The sequence below is a fragment of the Hesperophylax consimilis genome, chromosome 7 (assembly GCF_061612785.1).
Source record: "Hesperophylax consimilis isolate HC1 chromosome 7, BYU_Hcon_1.0, whole genome shotgun sequence".
Taxonomy (NCBI): domain Eukaryota; kingdom Metazoa; phylum Arthropoda; class Insecta; order Trichoptera; family Limnephilidae; genus Hesperophylax; species Hesperophylax consimilis.
The window spans coordinates 9,702,759-9,718,999 of NC_142842.1; the positions used below are offsets into that span (position 1 = coordinate 9,702,759).

Below are 16,241 nucleotides of genomic sequence, written 5' to 3' on the forward strand. Positions count from 1 at the left end.
CACATGAACATATGTTTTTTGTCCACATAACCATATGTTTTTTGATCCACCGATTATGTTTTGTTCTTTCCGAATGCACCCGCTCTTGCGAGCTTAGAGCGTGGGCACATCCGTCCCGTAATTAGCCATGGAATTAGACGGATATTCTCTCGATTGGCTTTGTAATTCTGCCTTTCGAAATTTATATATCTCTCGTGCCAGTGCGATTATGATATCCCCTGCGTTTCAAATATGTTTGGTCCGCAAAGATAAAGACGTACAAGATGTTCAACACTTAACTTAGGCAACTCATCAAACGGTCCAATCAATTCCCACGTTGATCCATTGTACCTGCGATTTAATTGTGTTGCCCTTTTTGATTTATTGGTCTTTATTCCGGTAAAATTGCTGACTCCAGTTCATGGTTCATTTGGTAAAGTTTGATCCAAATTTGATAAAGTTGTCTGATTTTCTAGAACAGATGATGGTTGGTATATATTGCTGTGGACTTAGATTGGATGAAATAATTACACTGCCTTTATTGGCTTTTCTAATTATTGCTCATATTGTTTCCAACCACAGTACCTATATAGATACAGAATATGTAGTGTTTTAGTAAAGTCTATATCGGGAATATTGCTTTATTAAAATCGATGCCGTGGGAGTCAATCGCGACCAAATGTGTGACAGTTTCTGACGGTAACTTCAAACATTAATCCATTTTAATCTAATTTTTAGGAGGAAGGATGAAAGTTTGTGCTAGTACCTCTACGACGTTCGTGGCGGCCAAAGATATTAGAAGAACGAGATGTGCTATGAGCAGTTCATACTGTGTGGAATTGTTTTGCCGAGTGTCGCCGGTTTTGTTCACCAATACTACTGCACACCTTCGCTTACGCTAAGGTATCCGCACTAATACATAGAACTGATTTCTGTGCGTACACGTCCCGATAGTATTCAAAGTACCCTAATTAGGTAGTACTCCGCCTACGGTCCGACGGCCAACATAGCATATCTCGTTCTTCTAATATCTTTGGTGGCGGCTGTACGTTCCGAACTGCGCACGCGCAATGTGAACCCACAATTCTCGATTATCCGGATTCGACACGTGTCCATTAGGGTGGAGTGACATTGCAAAAATCAAATCTCGGTATTGTAATAGCTGCCAAAAGATGCTTCATGTCATTCATATTCTCGTAAAAATACTTTAAAAAATCTAAACTTATGTCTTCATTCAACAACCTAGCGATTTCGTAACGTAAAAAACGTAAATTTAGCCATTTTTTCCCAAAATCTGAGTACAGTCTCAAAAATATAAAATAATATCCATTACTTTCAATTGCATTTACCTTATTGAACATTACATGTTTTATATAAAAAAAAAAACACTGCATAAATTGCTCTTAAACTAGTGAGTTTGTGAGCGCTGTGGAGGTGGGGGGGATAATTTCGCTCCTATTGTTTCGTCGCAGAAACTAGATGCGACTTGCATCTAGTTTCGTTTCGGCTACCGCTGACCGTAGACGTGTTAGAATCCTTGTCCGATTAAATTTTAACACATATAATTGTTGTGAAAATGAATGCAAATTACACGAGAAGCAAAATTTTATGTCCAATATTCGGGGCACCAACTGAAATGAACTCTCAAGTGTTACCTACTGTCTCAGAAGTGATTAAACATTATTTGTTCTTACGATATGAGCGTAATCTTAACTCTACAAAAAAACCGTCAGTATTCGAAATAAAAAGTGTTATATCTGCAATTGTTGAAGGAATTTGGAAGCGCGCTTCTATTCCCATTGTTTCACACAATCGAGTGATGAAACTGATCCCAGATCATTATAACGAATACTTAAAACTTAAAAATTGGCAAAAAAAAGTGTGCATTATTATGTTAAGTTAAATTCTTATAAAATCAAAATGAATAAACTTTTCGATATTGCTTCATGCAAATGTAACAATCTGAATATGTGTTCCTGCGAAAAGACGCGCAAGGTACCCACCAAAGAACAAGCATTCATTGAAGACCAAAGATCTTCGAGAAAAATGATGCTGGGAGCAATAGACACCGACACAACAAAAAAATTACATCGGAAAATGAGGATGCAAGCTCGTTTATCTGAACTTGTTTCGAAGGTCAGCTCATCTACAGCATCAGCGACAAAACCACGTCAACCCTTTTTTGATGAAAACCAATAATTTTCTTCACATTCTTCGCAACCTCCAGAAAATTCCCGTATGATGTTAAAACTCCCCACTTTGGCCAGAATCTGCGATCAGTATGGTTTGTCAGACAGGTCGGCATCAGCTGTTGCAAGTGCTACATTACAAGATTTTGGCATAGTAACCGAAGACGACTCTAAAATGGTGATTGATAGGAGCAAACTCAGACGAGCTAGACAAACGTGTCGCACTTCTTTAATAAAAACATGGCAGATGTCGTCGGAGTCAACGAAAATTCAAGGTCTATATTTCGATGGAAGGAAGGATAAAACACTGTCTCAGGAAAAAATAGGGGATAGATATAATCGGAGAACGATTTCAGAAGAACATTATTCCATTTTATCTGAGCCGGGGTCTCAATATGTTGGACATGTTACACCATCATCAGGAACTGGCAAAAACATCGCAAAGAGCATGTTACACCATTTAAAAGTGAACGGTTTTAATTTGAATGATTTATCAGCGATTGGATGTGATGGGACTGCTGTCAATACAGGCAAAAGAAATGGAACTATTAGATTCATGGAATTGGAATTAGGTCATCTGTTACAATGGTTTATCTGTCAGCTGCATGCAAACGAACTTCCCCTTCGCCACTTGTTTCAACACTTAGATGGTGCTACAACAGGACCTAAAGGGTTTTCAGGACCTATTGGAAAACTTATTTCAAGCAGCTCTGAAAACACCGTTATAAATTATTCACCAATACACTTTGAGATGCACAAACTCAACGCAGAGGAATTGAAAAATTTGAGCACGGACCAAAAATACTTGTACGAAATATGTTTTGCAGTTACAACAGGTCACTGCCCACCAAATTTAGCAAACCGTCATCCAGGTAGTATTTGTCACTCACGCTGGTTGACGACAGCAAACTCAATACTTCGATTATATATAGAAACAACTAACCCTTCAGTGAACCTAAAAATTCTTGCTGAATATGTTGTTAAAGCATATGCTCCGACATGGTTTGAGATAAAGAGGCACCCGTCGTGTAAAGATGGGGCATTACATGACTATAATAAAACTCACCCGATATTTGAGCACCGATCTACGAGATATAATTAATCCAGTAATTCAAAGAAACGCCTATTTTTCCCACCCGGAAAATCTGCTACTATCCATGATAATGGATGACAACCTTATTGTAAGAGAACCTTATTGGGTTTGAGACGAATATTAAAGGCGCGAGATAGATGTCCGAGTCCATCTGTTGTTAGAGACTTTATTATTCCAACAATAAATTTTTCAGCAAGTAAATATTACGATATTATCAACTGGCAGGAATGCGAAGTTACACCGCCACCGATACTATCCGAAATCAGTAATGATGGCCTAGTTAAAATGATAAATAATTTCGGTGAAGAAAAGGACAGTATTGAATTTCCCAGATTTCCCTGCCACACAAGCAGTCGAGAGGTGCATCAAATTAGTTACCCAGGCATCGTTGTCTACAGTTGGGCCTGAAGCAAGAGATGGATTCATTCGGGCGACAATAAAATCTAGGCATATAATGCCCGAATTTCACACCAAATCTCATTTCAAAACACGATAAATATTATAAAACTTCGATAATGTTTTAAAAAATTCTCTTTGTTAAAGTATTTTATTTAATAAAAAAACATGTTTCTCAAAAACACGAAAAAAACAATAAAAATCAATAATCCTCTTCAAAAAACCAAAAATAGACCCCGCCTTGAAACTATGGTAATTTTATTTTTATTTTCAGATGTGTTATGCACCTTATTAGCTATAAAACCCCTAATAAAATTGTATTTTTGCTATGAATATCGCTTGTTTATAATGCTTGGCAGAGTTTTCAGCGACTTTTTTCATACAATTTTTTTCTAAATATAAATGTGCTGGTTGTTGAATAAAGGAATGTTTCGATCGAGTTGATTTTTTTAGACGAATGAGGTGTTATATAAAGGCAACTTTTTTTTTGCTATTACAGTACTGGCATCTTTTAAAAAAAAAGTCCCATACAACGTCACTCCACCTTAGTGTCCATATGGGATTGAATTAAGTGAATTTAAGGCGATGCACTACGTAGCAATGCACAATCATGTGTATTTGGTTTGAAAATTTGGTCGCCTAGAAATATTTCAGATGCTTTAAATAAAAACCGCGAGTATAATACATCCAAGCCTTTGAAATAATCGAGTATTTTTTACATAAGTTTTTTTATAAGCCTAGAAAAAAATAATTTGTAAGGCCTATGAAACTGCTTTAAAGTTCAAAATTTCATACTTACGAACCTATTTTCGGTTATGGTTTTATTGTATAATGTGGCAAATTAAGTTATTTATAAAATGATCGGAAAACATTTAAATATTTGTGCCTGAACATCCACAAAATAAAATATAAGGCACTTTTTGGCCATGTTCTCGCCTAAATCAAAACAGCTGGATGGTGTTAAGCGGGAATTTAAGCCTTATCGCCATCTACGTAAGGGGTGTTAGTGATGGCGGCTCGATTCAAAATATTACACGACGTAGTGCATCGCCTTAATGTTGTTTTGAAGAGGAGTAGAAGAAAAATATACTTGGAAAGTGGGCGGTGTGCAATATAAGACTCATGGCGATAGTCGCGTATAGGGCATACTGGCAATATCTCAAATTATGATACAGTCGCATAGCTCAGTTCGTACAGGTACTATTTTTTTATCAATTCCATAGCTGGTAACTGAAACACCCACTCTTTTTGTCTTCACTGTTAGTAAATTCTAGGTTCTCATTAAGTTTCTCGTTAAATTTTTAATTTCCAAAAATAATTTATTATTTTAATAACATCTATACATTTGTTATGCCGAAACGTTAATTATATGAAATACCATCGATAGAAAAAAATAACAAAGTAAGCTTAAAAAAATATTATTTCGCTTAATTATTATCGTTTTTTTATATTAGCGCGCTCTCTCTAACATTCATATTTAAATATCTCCCTTTCAAACCATATTTGAATAAAAAAAAATATTGGAAAACCCTTTACTTGGCCTTAAGGAACAAAAGAATATTTCTTATATCTAAAATAAACATAACTCTATGATTAAAACCGAAGTTTTTAATATTTATTTCAATCGATACCGCAGAATTACTTAGGCTTTACACCAAACTTTTATGACTTAACAAGTAATAACGGATTTTTTTCTTACTACCTGCGTGCTAAGAATGCTTAGTACGAATGGCGCAAGATGCAAAGCAATATTACGTGCAAGACTCATTCTCATTAACATGCCAATAACTTGTATTAAATTTATCATCTTTTTGCTTACTGTTTTTGTTAACAAAACTATAAAACAGAATGCTATCCACGTTCCTACCGTTCGCGGTGATCCTCTGAAGATTGTCTAATCCTAGAGACCGTTGAATATACCTACTTCTATGTCATTATAATTACCATACTACTGCTGCTTTTTGTTTGCTGTTTTTATTTAGGTATGTGGAAAACCCTAAATACTCAGTGTAATAAGCTCAGGGATGTGAACTTCTTCGAAGCCTGAATTTGGAGAGCCTCTCAGAAACTGGTCGTAATGTAAAGAGCAAGCATATATTATATACAACAGCCCACAACTGTCATCCCTGTTTGGATCCCCCATTTTGCTGAAAAATTACCCTTGGTAAAAATAAATACTCCGCTCGTGCATAAACGGGCAATCTCTCACTATTTCGATGGGCCTATTCCATTCATACGACCGAAAAAGAAAAATATACTTATCTACTCTAGAAGTGACTTTAAATACAAAATAAAACATTTTTACAAAAAAGGATCGCAAAATAAGCCAGTGTAAACGTAATAACATGATTTAAATTAACTAAATTTTACAGTCAGGCTTTAGGAAACAAAATATTAACTAATAACAACTGTTTAAAAAAAAATGTGAATCGTTTTGTTGTAAAATCTTTCAGTGCTATTGGTTACCAAAGCTGTATTCGTGGTATAAGTGAGTTTATAAAGTAATTAACCAATAACTAATGTAACCAATACTGAAATCAGAAACGCAATTGTATCCCTCAATGTTAATAAATCATCGGGAAATGATATAATCTCAAATAAAACAATAAAACAACTCCAAAATGAACTGACCTTCCCTTTGACATACTTGGTCAATCTGTCTATATCTACAAATGTATTCCCCTCATGCCTTAAAAAAGCAACAGTTATACCTATACATAAAAGTGGTAACAAAAATGATATATATAACTACCGACCCATAAGTCTCTTAAGCTCCTTTTCAAAAATCTTGGAAACTGTAATGAAGAAGCAAATTGTTCATTTTCTTGAACAAAACAAATTATTATCACCATCCCAATATGGCTTTAGGGAAAATCTAAGCACCAATGATGCCATAGAAAATCTAACAAGCATAGCCATAAAAAACATAGATGAAGGGAAAAAGTGTTTGGCTTTATTCATAGATCTTCAAAAAGCTTTTGACACAATAGACCATAAAATATTACTAACTAAGCTAAAAAAAATAGGAATGGCCGAAACAACAATGAACTTATTAGAGTCATATATAACAGGGCGAGAACAACAAGTACAAATTGGCAAACAAAAGAGCAAACTACTATCTTTAAACTATGGCGTCCCTCAAGGAAGTGTACTGGGACCGATCCTATTCATTATCTATATCAACGATTTAACTAACCTTACCATTAAAGGAAACATAATCAGTTTTGCTGATGATACTGTTTTATTATTTCAAGAAGAAAATTGGACGGATACATTTAATGAGGCTGAAAAGGGGCTTAGTGCACTTCAAAATTGGCTTAAAATCAACTCGCTTACCCTTAATATAAGCAAAACAAAATATACAACATTTTCAATAAACGCAAGGAGCCAACCAATAAAATCACTAGAACTAAAACTACACGAATGCCATGGAAATAATATACAATGTTACTGCCCCGTCATCGAAAAAACACAAAACATAAAATATCTCGGAGTAATAATCGACGAAAATCTTAGATGGGACCTACACATCAAAGGTATTACGGAAAAACTCACAAGCCTTATATATTTCTTTAAAAATCTAAGAAACGTATTAAATAAAAAGGATATGAAAAAGGTCTACTACGCATTATGTCATTCTCGAATTGAATATGGAATCATAGGATGGGGATCTGCTACACATAAGTACCTACACAACCTGAATACGATTCAAAAAGGAATCATAAAGACCATATTGAAAGTACCAATTAGAACGCCTTCAATTGAAATATTCAATTCCTTTGACGTACCAAATGTACAGCAAATATATGCCAAAAATATATTATTGAAGCTCTTCAAAAATAACAAATCCTCTACTAGACTGTGTATGCATAACACTAGATCGAACAAAAATGACATAAAAATATTCCAAGTTATAAAACCACATTCGGACAAAGAAACTATACATACTTTGCAACAAAACTCCATAACATCCTTCCCCAAGACATAAAACTAATAAAAAATCCTAATGAATACAAATCATTAATAAAAATATGGCTGAAAGAGGTCAATGAAAAAACCCTAAAGAAAACACTAAAAACGATATAGAAGACACTAAAAACGACATAGAAGACACTAAAAACGACATAGAAGACAAATAAACCATATTTAAATAACTTTAGTCCGCCTCGGCACAGGACCCCCTAGTGAGGAGGACTAAGAAATACAATATTTTATACTTAATTTCACCATTATATTTTGTATGTAACAATTATTTTATATAGTCGCTAAAATAAAAAAAAAAAATAAAAAATTGGTATTGACATTATTGTTGCAGTGAAATATATCCTTAGCTCGTGTAACTCTATTAGGAACATGAAATGAAATCAATCGAAAGGGGCATGAAATCAATTGTAGCGCTTTCAACAAGGTAATAAATGATTTTAAAACTGAAAAGGACATCAGATACATAATAATATTATAAATATGAATGAATCCAGGCTTGTTTTACAGGAAAGAGGCTTAACCCTCCAGGGAAACAGTGTAATGGTTAGTTAGTTAGTTAAACCCGTTTGTTTTAAATGCTAGCATGTCTACCTTTGACATTAAGCACATTGAGATAATCCCATTTCCCACGGTTATCAGCCAATCCGCCTCAGTAGCTGCGGCAGCCACAGTAGTTAATGCGGTACTTGTTATTAATCTGGTTGTCTTCGACATTATCCACTTTCTTTATAGAGCACAGCACAAAGGTGTCGCGAGTCACGACACCGTATTATAAACAAACTCTTCCATTTCTCCGCGCCAGATTCGGCCTGGTAATGTAATAAATGCCGCAGCGTTCGAGGCTCCTAATTAAAGGTGTCTTACCACAGTGGCGGCCGGTGGTCAAAATATCTGGGGTTTCACCAGAGTACAACATTAAGTCTTTCTCCCTTTAAATGTCAAACCCCCCAGATTTAGGGATTTCTCTCCGGACATAGCATCACTGCAAGACAATGCTCGATGACAACTCACGTTGACATGTTGTATCTTGTCATTATGGGGTGTCTGAAAAAAACAGTAGATGTAAAATTGAAGACACATTATCAAAAACAATATCACATATACGCGTTTCCATTTAACATGCTACTGAACAAACCGTTCCTTCCGATGTAGCAGATGTTCGGACGGCGTCCGATATGCTAACATTGGGAAAGAATCGAATGTACCTACGCATTCAACTGTTCACAGAATACGCAAACGAAGTATTAAAATTCTGGATCGCAATCAAAAACGAACTACTACGAACATAGGCACTATCGCTGTGCAAGTTACGCACGCTTATTAGGTACACAATATGAGATCTTTGTGAAATGTTATAACTGAACCGAGTTTCGTATTGTGATTAGCCATGTCGGAAATTTTGTTGGTTGTTCGGTGATCGGGAGCACTTATTAACTGGCCGCTACTGCTTACCACCACTTATAGGTACCTGGCTGAAAAGAAACAAGAGCGACATTATCATTTTCCCACCGTTTGGTATTGTGTCTTGTGTCTCGGTTCTATGCCGAGCAGTTGAAACTATTGCCATGTTCTGTAGAGGAATACAGATGTTGTTGACGTGTTACATCGCGTTACATCGGTTCATGCAGAAGGATTTATGAATATTTTTCCTTTAACTCCATTATTCTCCACTCAGAAATAAACAGTTTACATCTGAATACCAACACACACCACAAGCAAATCAACTGCTTGCAGCCACTTGCTCTATGACATTTCGATTTTCTAAGACTGACGAAAGCGTGGAGAAAAAGAAGATGTGGTTAAAGAGGGTTGACAAGTACCTGGCTATAAAATCTGGTCACTTGAGATTACTATACCCATTTAAAAAAAAGTAACCTCGTAAAATAATTTCCGTCAGGGCCTTTCATTTTTGGGGATGCATGTGGAGGGTCTTTTTGGGGAGAACGTGGGTCTTATGGCGAAGATTAATGCTAAATCACTATTTTGATTTATTTATTTATTTATTAAACGCCATTAAAGGCTTTTACAATAATGTGATACATGAGATTATAAGTACACAGTGGTACATCGGCGAATATTAGTATTACATTTAAGAACACAACAATATGTATACAAAACGACATTGAATGTGATACAATTTTCTTAAGGCATAGAATGCTACAATAATAGAAAACACTTAATTTAAACAGGATAAAATATACAGAAAAGGTGACTTGCCAACAGATATAATCTAGCAAAATATTATAGTAGCGCAAATAGTAGTGAGTTTATTGTTACAATCAAATTTATCTCCACTTGGCCACTACGGCCGGAGGGTATGGCAAAGTAGCTTCAACAATTAATCTTTATAACGAATTGGTGTACATTATGAATACCAAAAATATGCTTTAGATAAATTGGAGGTTTTCCTATCGTTTATTTACAAAATAAATAAAAACCCGTTTTGTGCATGAAATCGAACGTTTCTAGACTCCATTTGTCAAGCGATTTGAATGCCTATTATCTACAATATAAGGTATACAAAGAATATACACATTTTTGGCTTGTAGCGTCCTCTTAAAAGGCCCCATGTTGTAGGAGGGAGGAAACACAGAGGCCGGCAAATCGTTCCAAGCCGAGCTGTTGAACTCGAGAACGAGTCGTACAAACGACCCTCTCTCATGTGACAAATTTCAACCGTGGACATATGTTGGGCGCTAAGCACCGGTGCCGAAGGGATCAATGACGCTAGTTCCTCGGAGTAAATTCCATTGTAATACGGGTAGAAAAATGACAGCATACCTACTTGACGCTTGTGCTTTAAATATTGCATTCCGTTTATCAAGATGGGGGAATCTATCAAACGGACCGCCCGTTTCTGCACAGAGTCAAATGTTTTATTTACTTTTTATACAAGTATTTGGGGCTCTAGACAAGAGATGGCTGTCAAATTCAGCATTTGAACCAAGATGGTCGTCTCTCTTAGTTCATATAATGTGTTCCGATAGTACAGTTGGAATAATTGAGTAGGAACATTCGTGTAGGGGTGCCTAAACTTCAAAAGGAACTATTAACTTCTATTATAAATGTGTTACAGACCACCTGGTGATCAACTGGTGTGAGCCAATTGATAATACTCGTAACATTTACAATAAATTTGAATATTTTTCCAAATTCATTGGGATTCCGGTTTCAAGCCAGAAATCCAGAGCATTATTATAGTCATAATGTTGCGAATCGCACGAAATCAATAAAAATATATGTTTTTATACCGTAACCGTTATTTTGTGTCGTATTGGCTGAATTTAGATAAAGCGTTTATTGTAAGATGCCTGCCATTTAAAAATTATCTTCCCAATAAAACTTACGTAAGTATGTCAAAGATATTACAGATTGGATTTTGGCTCAGCGTCAATTTCAATAAAATTTTCCAATCTTTTAAAATGCACTAAAAATAACAGGCTGCGTTTAAGTTAATTTTAATATATTAAGACCTGCAGCCTAAAATGTCGAGTTCACTGTCTCTGGGGTCGAAACGTAGGTAGGTATATACCAACATATCGGCAGTATTAATTATTGAGTTAATTTATTTCGGAATCAGGTGTTTTTAATGCCAAACACCAAACAAATTCTATTCATTGGTGTCATGGTTTCCGGAAACTCCTAGTATAAGCGAGAAACTCGAGAATCTGAATACAGGGTGTTACGGGACGTTACTTTAACCAGTTATTCCTGAGATTATTTAAAGTAAAAAATGTTAATAATATTTTGGTCCTCTGTGACTTTTTGATTTTTTTTTTCAAGTTTTTTTTAATTCTTCCACATGTCGTCATTGGTAGCTCAGTCGAGTAACCGCCTAACCCCTCATATCGACCCTAGCTGTTTAATTACAAAATTTCATCTGAGACCAAAATTTCACAATATTTTTTACTCCAAATAGTGCCAGGAATCACCGGTTAAAGTTTGTCAAATACGTTTTTATATATATATTTATTCAATAAATAGATTAATACAGTAGAATCAAGCCGTCTCATTTCACTAGAGCATTATTCCCACGTCGAGATGTCCAGCCTTACAATTATAGAAATACAAAGAATGCATAATATAACTTATTAAATATATAAACCTACAAAATTATTACGAAAATTACATATATTTTATAATACACTAAATACAGTTTTTTAAATTAAAATTACAGCTGTGCAGTATGTTTATGTTTAGCAACAACAAAATTCTACTGTAAACTAATTAAGTACCTGTGGTGGCTTTTCAGCCACAATCATGGGGTGACCATACTGATTATGACAAGAGGGATAGTATGAATAATTATTAATATAAAATAACAATAATTAAATGAAAATTAAAATAGATAAATTAAACAGTTAAGTAAATAAATACATATATGTAAATTAAGTAGATAGTAATAAAAATGTTTAATGTAATGAAATTATTTCACACAATACCCATTAATATGTTGGAAAGAAAACCGCATATAACCTCAATGTATGGAGAATGCCTTAAACTAGACGTAGTTCTGTAGTATTCTGTGAAGTAGTAAGTATTTGCAAAGATCAACCCGCATTGTCCACATACCTTGTGGTATTAATTGTTTTCACCTTTTAACCACTTTTTAATTTAATAATAAATAAGTTCATAACTGCCTATCAACAGAATAATAACTTAACAATAATAAAAAAAATAACAAATAAATCTGATGTGTTAGATTTATTTTTAAAAAGACAGTTTGTCTGAAATTTTAAGACCACGCCAATACAATTGTTAAATATAATAATACGAGTAACATGTATTGGTGTTTTGTTACTTTTTGTTATTATCTTACTTGTGTAACAATATGGGTCGTGTGAGATTGCACCAACCTCCCCACATCCTGGAATATATAACTATAAGTTGTATAGCGCCCTTCGTGGCAGCAGGACGCGTCCCAACGCGTCCTCCAACCGCTTTGTGTTTTTTTTGTATTTTCAAGGGAAATGGGGCAAAATCCCTTAAATTATCCTTTCCCTTATTTTTAAAATCTATCAAATAACATTTTAACTTAAATAAAAATAAACATAAAAACCAGTTAATAGAACTTTATAATGTGTGATTTGAGTGCAGTGTTTTAAAAGTGAATATTCTGAAATTTTGCTCAAAAATATTCGATATTCGAAACGAACGTTGATCGGTAAATGCACCCCAGATGTTTTCAACGGAATTCTCGGAAACTCTGAAGGCAAGTGTTTTGCTAAGCCCAGGGTAATTTATTATCCCGTCGCTTTTTATTGCGGGCAGAATGCACCACTTCAACAATCACCAGGAACAGGATTACATGGAGATGAATGATGGACTCGCCGAACGTCACAGCAGTGCTGCCAGGGTCTCTTATCTATCCGAGGTGTCAGCGCTTTATTAGCAGCAGACACACACCTGGACGCATGACGAACCTCGTGCTGGCACTGTTGGTGGACGCGGTGGACTCTTTCGCTGCAGCAGCTGGTCCAGTTTCTTCACCACCTAGGATTCTTGCTGCAGAGTCTCCATCTTCTATATTCATGTCACCTATTCCTGTACTTCATTTTACTTAACTTAACTTCACTTTATTTTTATTTGTATTTATTTATATTTTTTGTAATACTTCCATCAACTGTAAAGCGCCCCTGAGGTGATATCTCACAAAAGTGGCGCTATACAAATTGTCCAATAAATAAATAATAAAATAAATAAACAAATCTTTGTCTAGGAGTACCGCATCTAGACAACCATGGCTTTGCTATGGCCGGAAGAATAGCGAAAGAACGAACTATTTTTTTAAATCTATAGATATTTTTGTATCCACTAAATCTAAACTATCTATGTCACCAACTACCCTACCCCTCACACCGAGTTTCCTTTCCCATTTCGCTGTCACATGAACAATGAACATTATGGATATTATATATTTTTTAAATCTATAATAATCGACCGAACAACATTATATCAATTATTAATATCAGATTTTTTTTTCAGAACTCTGCAAAACAGGCGATTGGTCTTTGGTGAACACAAACTTCAGTTAGATCCTCTTTTGGAACAAACTAAGGTAAGGACGCTAATTATCTTATTATGTTGGTATCCCGGATCTAACCTGATTTGTTTTGACGCTGTGATCATTTTAATGGTTTGTTAAATAATTTGAAATACAACAATATTTAGAGTGAAATTGCGTTTCTAAGGCATTTCTATTTTGCAGACTTCGGGTACCTACACTGGTTATATCCTTCAACCTTCTTATCTAGAATGTGCTTTGCTGATAATGGCCTATATCCTCTTGAACGGTCACACCAGCAACAGAGATTTGAGTTAAAAAAAAAGCCTGATGGGCTCTAAGAGGGAGTTAAGATTTTGCATTCTGAATTTTGATTGACATAACATGCTTCCGTTGAACACTTTATATTATCTCTTAAAGATAATCTCTTCATATGATATTTTGAGATATGAGATAGAAAAAAATCGAACAGTATGCTCCGAAACTTACAACATAAAAAACACATCTGATTCTGTTATCTAAGATGTTATAGGTATGAAAAATTTCACAGTGCTCCTTTAAATTCTATTTACCTCAGATATTTACAGATATATTAAACAAGTCATGTTTTATTAAATATTTTCGCTTACGTCTATTAATTATAACGGTTTATAATGTTTTTTAGCTCACTACCTCCACTATTCCTATTTACACATCTCCATTTCGAACATTCTTAAGTAATCTACTTCTTCTTTTTGAGCGCTTATGACGGAGTTTTAGTACACCATAGCAAGAACGCTTACTTTTCACCCTAGAAAAACTTTTCATAGATCTTCTCTATCGCTATAAGTTTTCTTGCTTGTCCACGTATCAAGTTTTCTACTTTACTCCTAATACCCCTAACGTGGGAAAAACAACTGACTCCAAGCGTTAGACCTATTTTAACTTGCGCCGTTATCTAAACATAGAGGTAGTAATCTTAGTTGGACAATATTAGTGCCGTAAATTGAGCGAATCCTCTATGAAACGAAATGCAAATCCAATAATTCCAAGTAAATTGTGTATCAGAGAGCGGCTGTGTAATTTGGCTTATCACCAGCCATTATGGCGAGATCTTACGTTAACTTTGCAAATGGGAATTTTCCAAAGAACTTTAATCACCAAACGAGATTATAATGACGTAATCGAGACGACTCTTCTTCCCGATGTGCTGTTGTTAGAATAAATGTATATATTTAAAAGTGCATTTTCCGCGCACGGAACGTTATACTTAACTTAACTTAATGCAGTTAATTGTTGAAAATACTCCTAAACTGTATATTATTGTAAAGTTTTCCCAGGTATGGATTTGCAACTTGCAACCAAGTCATAAAAAAACTAGGCAAATTTTTATACCTAGTACAATTTTTTGTGAAATTTCACTTCAAGGCTTATCATACGAGCCTGTTTACTGTATTTTCGCGTCCAAAAAAATATATTTCTAATTTTATCTTGTTTTTTAAATCAAATCCAAAATTTCTTCTCAAATCATACGATTTTTAATAATAATATATGGCTAATTTATATAAAATCACCTCAAGGGCGCTTAGGTAGGTCCTTAATTGAAAAGTATACATATTTTGTGAAACATTATTTTTATATTAAATAAAGAATTATACATTTAGTTATAACGATCATAATCTTGAAACGGAAACGGTATGTACAAACAAATTTACAGACAGACAAATCGCAAAACGGTCGAGTTAGAACATGGCTTCACTAAGCTCAGTTAACTACAGTGAAACTCATCTTTAGTTTTATTTATTTAATTTACTGGGCGACAAATCAATTATCCATTTATAGTACAAGATTTTTTTTTTTGACATTCTTAACATTTGGGATAAGTATAAATCTACAAAAATGTTTTAAGGTTATTTAAAGAGTGATATGATTAGAGATTTTTACAGCCAAAAGTATTATAGTGATTTATTTTTGGGGTATTACGCCGTGTTGCGCCACTTCCTTCTTTTTTTTTATTTGGTACAATATTTTTTTACATTTAAAAGTTTTCCAGTAATGTTGGCCTCACTGGGTGAGACTTTCCTCTCCTCTTTAGCCAATGTTAATGTGTAATGTAATGTATTTTCACATATGCTCTGATGATGATAGACACTGCAATACTGTCCGAAACGTAGGCTGAAGAAGGAGGTAGCTCAACACAGCAAAATACCCCGAAAATAAATCACTATATTTATTTAAAGAGTAGTAAAAATTTACTATTTAGAAATTTAATTCAATGGCACCATTAATTCTGCTATTATGTGCTAGAACATATGTTTTGCCGTGTGGTATCTTGAACAAGTCGTTACGCAAATTTCAGTCTAAAAAATACCGTTTTGAAGTCTTGTTCCCGCTTTTGGCGACACGAAAAAATCATTCAATAATGAACATCACCCACAATTATTTTTATACATCGATAATTTCTAACTGACACGGGTTTTACTATAGATTTTTAATGGTACTGCGTCTCACGAGCATTTTTCCACGGCCCATTATGAAACAAATTTAATTTAGGAATGTCATCGCTCTGCTGTCAATGAGCGCGCGCCAAACCGGTTTGGGTCTCACGGATAATATT

General features: G+C 34.6%; 1 long non-coding RNA gene across 1 annotated transcript in view; it reads left to right on the plus strand.

Annotated features, from left to right (window-relative positions):
- LOC149422284 (uncharacterized) overlaps positions 1–13,694 on the plus strand; it is a 129,181-nt gene extending 115,487 nt beyond the window's left edge. Inside the window, exon 3 of the long non-coding RNA XR_016302414.1 lies at positions 13,627–13,694. This is a non-coding gene — a long non-coding RNA (uncharacterized LOC149422284). The remainder of the gene's footprint in view (positions 1–13,626) is intronic.
- The last annotated feature ends 2,547 nt before the right edge of the window (positions 13,695–16,241 follow it).